General features: G+C 35.2%; 3 long non-coding RNA genes across 3 annotated transcripts; all 3 read left to right on the top strand.

Moving 5' to 3' along the window:
- Positions 1–3,217: 3,217 nt before the first annotated feature.
- LOC113475579 lies at positions 3,218–5,264 on the top strand. Its single transcript, XR_003397325.1, has 2 exons — positions 3,218–4,284; positions 4,352–5,264. It is a non-coding gene; the product is annotated as an uncharacterized LOC113475579 (long non-coding RNA).
- A 119-nt stretch (positions 5,265–5,383) lies between these two features.
- Positions 5,384–6,079, top strand: LOC113475581. Its single transcript, XR_003397327.1, has 2 exons — positions 5,384–5,575; positions 5,825–6,079. It is a non-coding gene; the product is annotated as an uncharacterized LOC113475581 (long non-coding RNA).
- Positions 6,080–8,201: 2,122 nt separating this feature from the next.
- Positions 8,202–8,982, top strand: LOC113475580. The gene is made up of 2 exons (XR_003397326.1): positions 8,202–8,352; positions 8,411–8,982. It is a non-coding gene; the product is annotated as an uncharacterized LOC113475580 (long non-coding RNA).
- Positions 8,983–11,542: the final 2,560 nt, after the last annotated feature.

The following is an 11,542-nucleotide window of genomic DNA, read 5'->3' as shown; positions in this document are numbered from 1 at the left end:
AAATAGAGGTTTTTGGGTAATACTATGATTATTACTTCCATTCCTTTATTAACTGACAACAATTTAATGAAATATAGTGGGGTGGGGGAAGATGGGACACCTTTAGCAAAAAATATATAAACATCCTGATCGTGTTTTAAACAATTAACAACGGTCTATGAAAGTCGAGAGGACAAGGCTTTATAATTCTTTGAATGTTCTTTGTTTACTACCAAAATGTACGAGAAAATAGAATGAAAATGTGTCCCATCTTCCCTCACCCTACTATATAATAAAACACACGAGGAGTTATTTAGCGATCCGCATAACAAGTAAAATTTTACAAATTCGAAAACACACAGGATAAGATAGGACAGTTTAAAATCATTGTTAATTTTGATTATTAAGTGTATTTATAAATAGGAATATACGTAAATAACACGAAAAAATACTGTACGCTTTGAACATTAAGTCTAAACATTCTTTTTCTTGCCCTACTGCTATAGTTTTTTAACATGTATTATTGAGCACGGTAGTGGTCATATAGATCCTTTTTTGTCGAACAGTTGTTCTTGGCTTAGCTTTTGTTGTTGCTGATGGGGCGATTTTTTCCGCACTTATCCTAATTCTCAATTCTAGCATTTTTCTTTAATCTCTTGATTGAAATCAAATGGTAATATATATTTATAATATTTGAACTAAATTTTCAGATTTAAAACCGCACAATTAGCGCGTGTGCACCGAAGCGTAGACGAGTGCCTTTTTCTTATCGGTATTTTCGGTATAAACACCGCGTCTTTTGATTCTTCGCTCTTTTGTTTTACTATTCGCAATAATTCATTATGCAGCCGCCACAATATGAATAGTATTAAATTATAACATTACCTATAATACTGTGTGATGATTACGGTTTATCCAAATTCACAAAAACAAACGTCTTTAAGCGACGACAAGGTTAACTATAGTGTAAGTTTACATGTTAACACATGGTACAGGAGTTGTACAAAGCGTATTTACACATATTCTTTACCAAACTTTCAAATCCTTGTACGTTACTTTTGATTTGTTTTTGATCAATTTCAGTCGACCATTGTAGTGATGGTGGGTTAATTAATACTATGCTAGTTAGTTTATACCGTGCTCATGCTTTAGATCTGTGATCTCTTGTTGCATAAAAATTGGTATTGTTTGAACGACAATGGGTAATGTTCGAACATCAATGTAAAAATATTGTATCCTACAAATGTATATGAACTTTGTAATAACAGAAAATTGATTATAACTAGTGCAACTGACCAAATTTCGAATATATTTTCAAAATATTATTTTTTTATTATATCAGTATCTTATAGTTAAATAACCCCGAAGGTATAAATTACTAATTTAAAAGCAAACCTTTAAAAGTTTGGCAATGAAAACATACAAAACTACGATGTGGGGGAAAATGGGATTCTAAATTGAAATACATTTACATTAGCCGTATTCTGCAACTTGTAGTTAACCTACCGAATTTAACAGGCTGTGCTAGTTTCTTTGCCATGTAAACTGCATATATATAACGTTAAACCAATATTTTTTGTTGTTTTTATCTCAAATTAAAGTTATATTGACCCCTGCCTATTTTCTTTATGCTTACATCTCTGTGTTTTTTTACAAAACTAGAACTAGTTTTATGAGACAAAATTAAACTGTAGGAAATATTCAAGGTTGTTTTATGGAAGCTATGAAACTGGTTTAATCGTTCGCACACGCAAACTAAAAAAATACTTCGACTTTACCATGATTTAGCGAGCATTAAAAAATGGCACCTGACTATTTTGCTATTTTTTACCTGTTAAAAGTATATTGTTTCCATTTTACCTATTTTTTTAATATTTAAAAACAGTAATCAGCTTTGACGGGCGTTTTATAAAGTCGTGATAATACTGTCGAATAATTCTGTAATGTTATTTTCCTGATTGTAGTTTTTGAAAAAACTGTAGTTTTTGGTTTAAAGTTAACAGAACGAAATTGGTATAAATAGCTTAAAAATAGTACTGCTGGTTTAATAAGCACATTTTACTGATCCTTCAAAAAATTATAGCGGTCACTTTCGACACCTACTACTCGTGCTATACTAACATAAACTTTGGGCACTGTACTAACTAAACCCTAACGATGCCGATTCTAAAATATAATTTTAATTCAGAAAAATATTTAATATAATTGTAATAATCGTCATAGAAAAAATGTTTATAGAATTTTCTTCCGATCTAGTTGTGAATATGTTATAGCGCTACATAATAGCTAAAATTTGAAACATTATTTTGTTTATAAAAATGCGGGGATAGGTTCCTATTCTGATCATAGCGTATGTGTCCTTGGGCAAGACACCTAACGAACATTGCTCCAACCCAGCGGTCACTAACGGGTTTTACAAATTATAAGCCATATCAGAACAAAAATCGTTCACAGAGTTAAAAGTGTGGTAACTCATACACATGAGGATAAAACATGTGCGAAAAATACATGTCTCACTGCAATAAGATGTTGTAAAAATAAAAAAGATAAGTCTATCCTCTTAACTTTTACCACTTTTGCACCACAGCAGGTTTATTATAAATCAAGACGGGGTAGCACCTTAAATTTCACGCTATAAATATTTTTTTTGTATATTAATACTACAATTCATTTAATAAACATCAGACAAAATCGTTATTTTCGTTTCTAGAAACATAATATTACGTCTCTGTAAAAACGAATTGTTTTCACAGAAACGAATACAACAACATTCTTGTTTCTTAAAACGAAATATTTTTTTTTGACGACGAAAACAATTGCGTTATCTTATTTTTTTTTGACGACGAAAACAATTGCGTTATCTATATTTTTAACCATTTAATACACATAAAAACGGTGTCCATGTTTACAAAAACACGGACGTTAGCTTTATAATTCATTTTTGCACATCAAATTAACAGGTGTATACAAAGTGTCCCATCTCCCCCCATTATACTATATAGCGCGGATTAATTGAGTAAATTAAAGTTGTACTATATTCTAAATCAACATGACCCGTTTCTGAAGAAGCATATATACACGAAACAAAAAAAACTTGGTTTTTGAACACGTTAGTAGTCATATAGATCCTTTTTTATCGAACAGTTGTTCTTGTTTGATGGACGACTGTTTTCGCATTTACCTCAATTCCTAATTCTAGCATTTAGGGTGGTATGCAGAAAGTATAATCAAAGTTAATTACTGATTTTTGATTGTCGATTACCGTCAAAAAGTTAAACAGGGAAATCGGCCGTTTAAGTGTCTGGCGGAATTGCAAATTTGTATTTTTCAGAGTTGGTAACGCGATATAAAGTCGATTTAAGCAGTTGTAGGTCATAGGTCAACTGGTTGGCGAAAAAGCGCGCCAAAAAAGAAGTTTGTGGAGTCCACTGTAATATAAGATAGTCGGATTTTTTACAGAAATTGGAACGTTGTTACTTCAGATACGGCGTGTTTTAACATAGGAGTATGTGCGTACGTAAGTAGCGAAAATTATTCTCAAATTAGTAAGATTCTACCTAATATAGTAATTTACAAGTAAGTATGTTCTTACACTACAGATAGATTTGATGCAATTTATTTGTTGTTTATGTTCCGCCCTCGGCAACTTCTTTCAAGGGTGGAGGGAGATAGAAGAGGGGGTGAAGGTGGATGAAGATGCTGGACCTAGTGTGCGGCCTCAGCGTCCACTTAACCGGCAAAACCCTATGGAAGTGCACACAAGGAGTTTCGATCTCGGTATCGATTACTCAAATGTGTTTTCCTGAACCTGCTTGGTATTTTGCTTCCCAGTTTGCAGGTACGCAGCCAGGCCACCCCACCAATGTTCCAGCTTTTGGTGTGCTTGCATTTTTTTGCTACAGGACACTTTCAAAAGAGTGACGGGAATCTTTTGATGTTAGATCAGTCAACTGTGAGCAGAATTGTTAAACGGATTTCGGGAGTCATTGCTCGTCATTTTGGAAACTCAATCCGGACACCGACTGCGACCGAGGTGTTGAAGTTGAAGCAACAATTTTATGTCGTTGCAGGTTTCCCGTGTGTGATTAGAGCAATCTACTGCACACATATCCCAATCTGCTATCCTGGTGGTTTGGAAGCAGGACAATTCCCTAACAGGAAGGGATATTTTTCCATCATGTGCAGTGTGTGTGTGTGATGCCTCGATGCAATTTTGGAACGTTGTTTCAAGATGGCCATGCTCCACGCACGACTCCCGCATCTTTGATAACAGTAAACTGTTCACTGAAATGGAAAGCTTACTAGGTAATATCATTTTGCTATTCATTTTATTGAAGTAATAACCTAAACAGATTATTCCTTCTCACTGCAGGCAAGGGGATACTGCTGGGAGATAGGGGGTACGCAGCAAGGAGCTATTTAATGACACCGATGCAAAATCCATCTACACCTCAGGAAGTCCGTTACAACCGAAGCTATATAAGAACACGATGCACAATCGAACGAGCTTTTTTTTAAAAAACAACAGTTTCGCTGTTTGTGCATTGCTCTGCGGATCAAACTGGACACGTCTTTGACGATCATCACCGCCATTGTTTGTTTACACAACTTGGCTATTGACAAGAAAGAAATATTTTGCCTGACGAGAAAGAAATCGGTGATGCAGTTACATCCCCCTCCCCACCTGTCGACGACGATGTACCTTTAACATCACACGGAAGTGTGTTTCGGAGACATTTCATTTGTGCATTTATTTTTTATGTTTCGGAGACATTTATTTCATCTTGCAACATTTTTGAAATGCATTTATTTTTTTATGTATACATGTATGAGTAAAATCATGAAAAAATGCTCGTTTTTGTTTTTATGTTGTTATTTTATTCTTCTTTTGTAATCTGTTTTTGTGCTCGGTGACCTAAATTTGTATCTCGAGGAAGCGCCTCTGTCCTGGTTTAACAAAAAAAAATTCGAGAATTGATAAATTTGGGTAGAGCAGCAGGTCAGATCGGCTGTTGCTTGTTTCTATTGTATATATATATATATATATATTTGGTTGTTAATTTGTTTCATTTATTAAACCATAGTACTCTAAAACCACAGTACACTAACATGGTAGTTCAACTCAATTTTCACCTTTGTTTCTTTATTGTGCGCACAGTTCCTCCTCACGCATGAGTGCTTCTCTACAAGACCTCGTTCAACTGCTGCATACACTTGGTGTTTAATACGTTTTCTGTTTGATTAGTGAGTATATAAGTCACTAAATAGATAATTAGCATGCCTGCCTCTCATTGTGCTGTTCCAAAATGTGCCTGGTTTGCTAGAAAAGCAGCGAAAGGCGAAAAAACTTGGACTGTTTACCGTGTGCAGGGTTATAATTAGCATGCCTGCCTCTCATTGTGCTGTTCCAAAATGTGCCTGGTTTGCTAGAAAAGCAGCGAAAGGCGAAAAAACTTGGACTGTTTACCGTGTGCAGGGTTCAAACCGCCAAAACCGAACAGGAAAAGGAACACAGAAAGCAACTCCGATCATTTTTACTTTCTGTCCGCGACGAATCGCAAGGCGATAATATTGCAAATATGTTACACAGAGAAATGTAAGTATCAGTTTATCTATAGAAAATATAATATTAGCCTTTAATATATCTGTTCCGTATTGTAGACCTATTGTAACGTGTGCCAGTAACCAAAAATGAGTGTGGTACTGCTGGTAACCATCATAGAATGATTTCCTGCAGTGCAAGAATTAAACCAAAGGTTTACAGATATAACATGAAAATGTATTAAAATGACCGTAGTTAGAAAAGACTAAGCTTCCAGGTAATATAATATGTTTTTATTCAAAGGGCAGCAATATGTGAAGCTCATTTTGATGAAAGTGACATAGACAGATCCAAGAAAGTTAAAAAATTAAGAGTTGGAGCTTTACCTTGTTATAACTTACCTAAGGATAGCTCATTTTTTTATTGTAGGTGCCACTGCCATGCACCATCTTTTATTAAAAATCTGACACTTTTCTGCAACTGCTGTTTCAATGGTGTTGTAATATGAATTCCTTTTACAATATATATACCTAAAATTACAGCCAAGCAACATCAGTACATGAATGACTCTGACAAGTTTTCAAAATTTCTTTTTTAATTCACCACGTAAACCTTTACATTGTTTGTTGGACTGGACAAAAAGCTTTTGAAATAAGTGGTGAGCAAATGTATACGATAAAACTCTAACAAACAAATCAATTATATAAACTAAAACAGAATGAACTTCTTCATTGTGTCGCTCCTGTAACCGTGCACACAGTGTGGACATAAAAATATTAAAAAATGAATGATTATACACTGTACAAGTTACTAAATTAAAATCTATAGTTCTGGAATTCTTAAAACTCTCCTTACTGCAACTTAAGTAGGTAACTTTTAAAAAGATTTAAAAAATCAATACTTGGGTAATTAAGTGCTCCAGAGAACTTTTCCATTATTACAATAAATTCGCCACTTAGTCGATCCTGGGTAAATAAACTAGTTACATGGATAATTAGATTTTTTGCTGCCTTTCTTATTAAATACCCTCCTAAATACTCTAAGAGTATCATTTTCTATGCTGTTCAACCCGGCAGTTTCTTCAGCTGATGAACATGATACACTAAAGTGGTTTTAATATTATTGTTAAAACATCAAGTAAAAGTTTGGGAGATTTAAAGTCGGGGTTAATAAAAAAGAGCCTGCATCATCCACTTGGGCATACTGTTTAACTAAATTATTTTTATTTTTGGTTGTAACAAAATTTTCTATCCACTTGTTCACTTCAGTTTTGCCCTTTTCAGTAAATTTGAATATTTCTAAACTCTTCCATATAGCCTGTTCCTGACTTGATTTAAATGATTCCTGTGAAACTGCTTCTGCTTCATCTAAACGGTCCGCGCTTAGCTCTTGTAATATAAACCTGTAAACTCCATTACTATGAAAAGGCAATCTCCGTACGTTTCGAGACACAAGGCAGTGTAGGTTGTCAAGCATGACGAGTAAAAGAAAAAAGGCAGTTGAACTACCATGTTAGTGTACTATGCTAAAACAGTAGTAGGACAACGAGACATTCGTCACGCATGAGTGACTGGGATATGACTTTAGAAGCGCCGTTATACAGTCGTCTAATACCCAAACCTGTAAACTCCATTACTATGAAAAGGCAATCTCCGTACGTTTCGAGACACAAGGCAGTGTAGGTTGTCAAGCATGACGAGTAAAAGAAAAAAGGCAGTTGAACTACCATGTTAGTGTACTATGCTAAAACAGTAGTAGGACAACGAGACAATCGTCACGCATGAGTGACTGGGATATGACTTTAGAAGCGCCATTATACAGTCGTCTAATACCCTTTTTGCATGGTCACTTTTATGCGCGTAAGTACTCGCATATTTACTCACAAAAACAAAGTTAACACGCATAACATCATAAGCGTGTCATCTGCTGTAGGAGGTTGGTTGTTGCTCGCATTATGCGAGTGAAGAAAACTAAGGTGAAAGTACAGTTTCACTTTTGAGAGCCTAATCTTTTTCGGGTATTAATTTTATAGGTTTTCCTTGGTAATAGCACCATAAAGTATTAAAACTTATTTTATAAACTAGATTTAACGGGTATTAATTTTATAGGTTTTCCTTGGTAATAGCACCATAATGTATTAAAACTTATTTTATAAACTAGATTTAATAATATTGCGGTAAAATAAGCTTACTCAATTGATAGGCACATAAACCAATGACCATGCAAAATAACGCGGTTAGCGAGTTATCATATGACGAGTTAATGCGGATCGTTATTCGCATTAACTTTTCACCATGCAAAAAGGGTATTATTTTTCTAACCGGTTTAAAATATTTTCATACTAATTAAGAAATGCGTCAATAGCTGGAAATCTGAGAACCCATCTTGTTGGACAAAGTGGACGAATTGATTTAGTGGGGACAGACTGATTAATTAAATTGAACTCGTTGAAGTTAACCTTCTCGGAGACGATCGAATAAATGTGGTGACGGACGAGAGAACATTCATGGCAGAATAGCCATCACTTGTTGAAGAAAACATATCGTGCACAATCAAATTAAATTGTTGTCAGGTTGTTGTTGAATGTCGTGGCTAATCCACTTTAATTTCGATTTTATAAACATTGGAACTGTTATCTGTGTGGCCACGTAGAGCCAGACCTTGTCTTCCTAGAAAACTGAAAATGGCGTTGAGAGCTTTTCGATTGTTTTTCATGCTTTCGTTTGTTGAAGCATCTATTACAGCGTGGGCTCTGCTTGTGTCGGCCGACAAAGCTTTCACTGCAACGCATTCGCAGTGGTGTGCGCTGTTGTTATGTTTGCGTACCGCCGGTAAGCCCTTGTTTCAGTTGTTAAAACCGGAGATCCATACTGTATACTTATTTTTTAGTTCTTGAATAGTTGCAGATGTCCCCCTATTATTTTCCACTGCCCACTTGCACACAGAACAGTGTGTCAAATCAGATGCATTGTTGTATTCCAACCAAGCAAACTGTTCCCGCCATCTCGGTTGAAATGTCCGGCCACGTTTACTTTCACCCCGACCTATGGGCTGGCGGCTTGAAGATGGTGTCTCAGTCTCACATATACCAGTTGTTGGTGGGGAGGTTCCCACTTTAACCCTACCGGCGAGCCGGGATCATAGAAACATTAAATATTCAAATCTGCAAGTCATCATTAATTCTGACAAAATTCTCAACTCGAAATTCTTAGCGGTCTGCGACAAGGTGTGGTAAGATTTCTGGTTAAGAATTTTCTCGTGTAACAGGGTGTGTCGTGCTAAATGTTAATGTATTGTTATTGGGAAAAGTTAAGAATTTTCTCGTGTGGCAGGGTGTGTCGTGCTAAACGTTAAGATTTTGTTATTAGGAAAAGTTAACAGTTTTCACGTGTGACATGGTGTGTCATTCTAAATGTTGAGAATTTTCTCGTGTGGCAGGGTGTGTCGTGCTAAATGTTAAGATTTTGTTTTTGGGAAAAGTTGAGAGTTTTCACGTGTGACAGGGTGTGTTATTCTAAATGTTGAGAATTTTCTCGTGTGGCAGGGTGTGTCGTGCTAAACGTTAAGATTTTGTTATTAGGAAAAGTTAACAGTTTTCACGTGTGACAGGGTGTGTCGTGCTAAATGTTAAGATTTTGTTTTTGGGAAAAGTTAACAGTTTTCACGTGTGACATTCTAAATGTTGAGAATTTTCTCGTGTGGCAGGGTGTGTCGTGCTAAATGTTAATGTTTTGTCATTGGGAAAAGTTAAGAGTTTTCTCGTGTGACAGGGTGTGTCATTCTAAATGTTGAGAATTTTCTCGTGTGGCAGGGTGTGTCGTGCTATATGTTAAGATTTTGTTATTGGGAAAAGTTAAGAATTTTCTTGTGTGAAAGGTTGTGTCGTGTTAAATGTTAAGATTTCGTTCCAACTTTTTGATATAGAAATTGACTGCATTTTAGATGGAAAATAGATTTTACAGGATGTGTCGTGCTAAATGTTAAGATTTTGTTAGTGTGATAAGTTAAGAATTTTCTCGTGTGACAGGATGTGTCGTGCTAAAAGTTAAGATTTTGTTTCTGTGAAAAGTTAAGATTTTTCTCGTGTGACATGATGTGTCGTGCTAAAAGTTAAGATTTTGTTACTGTTAAAATAAGTTAAGAATTTTCTCGTGTGACAGGATGTGTCGTGCTAAAAATCAAAGATTTTGTTAGTGTGAAAAGTTAAGATTTTAAGAAATTAACAAGAAATATTTTTGTGATTTTAAAATATATTTTTTTAGGATTTTAATAAAAAACAAGAAACATTTTTGTCATTTTAAAATCTGTTTCAAGAAATATTTTTATAAAAATGTATTTTTAAAACAACGTAAACTAAATCAGAAACCACATTTTATGTTTTATGATTTTAAAGTATATATAAATTTTATGATTTTAATAAAAAAACAACAAGATATTTAGGCTAAAATAGGCAATCTTGGTGTCGTTGGAAAGCGACACTCCAATTACGTATCAAAAAATAAGTTGGGTGGGCCGTCAAAGTTTGACACGCGGTAAAATAAAAATCGCTAATAAAAATTAACAAAATTTTGACACACGTTGATGTTAGCAACATGCAAAACATATTAAAAAAATTGGAGTAATACCGCTCCTAGTTTTTACTTTATTAATACTTTCGCAACCCCCACTTTTAACGTATTATTTATAGACCGATTCCATCGTCGCTGCACCTAGTGAAGTTAACTCCCTGTTGTTTCACAACCATCTCATGTTGTACGACAGCCATCCGAACAATCAGCTTTATTACTTACACGCCTAGTGTGACATAAACAGTCAGCCTATACATATTGTCAATCAGGAGTTTAAAATACCTGCGATCTCTTAGGACTTAGCTCATTGCCGAAGAACTTCTTCACCCGATTCAGCCCTTCGTATTTTATACCGCAGGGTTGCAACAGCTGGCGGGTTAATGTCGGACACGCCAGAACAAGATGCAACAGGTTCTCGAACAAACAGGAGGGGTAGCGGAAGAAAATTGACAATCAGGGTTAATGAACATTACCGTTAAGGTTCATCAACAGCTACATCATCGGGTGTAAGGAATGTCAAATAGCATTATTGTTTTATTAAAACCTTTTTTTGTAAGGACTGTCAAATAGTATAATGTTTTATTAAACCTTTTTAAACATTGTTTATGCATACCAACACGCAACTGATCCTGATTCAATGTAGAATCCGAATCGAAACAATTAAAACAGCAAAAATACTGCACGTTTCACGCCTGTCTGTTTTAAAAAAAACGGCCGTCCTCGTCGAGTAATTTACGCGGGAATCCCTGCTTGTCTGCATTATTACGTCACAAACATAGAAAGATAACCTAGATTAGCTGAGACTGCATGCCATTTAAGTTTTTCGCTTGATCTTTAGTTGATCTCAGTTCAAGCAGAAACTTAAGTATACTTTCTGCATACCACACTCGAAGTCCAAATTCAACGAAACTATAGGCTCTGTATTTCGTCATAATGCCATTTTTAATGTTGCAAAACATACGGTAAGACATTTTTGATCGTTTACTTAAATGCGACGACGCCAATACAGCGTTAGGTTTTACGCCACCCACCTGTTGCCCAGGAAATTGACGCGTAGGTATGAAAATATTATTATATGTAATTGGTGTAATGGAAACAAACAAATTGATTCGAATGGTCTTTAACCTCCATAGAATGTCTCACACAGCACTTTTTTCATTGTTGCACTTTATACTTTCATTTATTTTAAATTGACCACTGTGAAACCAACACCTTTACTCCCATTTTTTACTTTATATACTTTGCATGTACCGACTTTTACTTTATTGCAGCATTCTCACTTTCACCATAATATGTTGCACTTTATTTCAGTGTTCAACACAGACATGAGTGCTATTACTTGGCAAGAAGTCGTTAGCACACTTGTGTTTTGATTGTTTAATTTTCTAATTATCCTTGTGCCGGCCCTAATAGAACTCCGTCCACCAAGCTACTATTTTTTGTAGCTCACATC

The sequence above is a fragment of the Ciona intestinalis genome, unplaced genomic scaffold (genome assembly GCF_000224145.3).
Source record: "Ciona intestinalis unplaced genomic scaffold, KH HT001059.1, whole genome shotgun sequence".
NCBI lineage: Eukaryota > Metazoa > Chordata > Ascidiacea > Phlebobranchia > Cionidae > Ciona > Ciona intestinalis.
The sequence above is the reverse complement of the archived record's forward strand: the minus strand, read 5'-3'. Positions and strand labels throughout refer to the sequence as shown.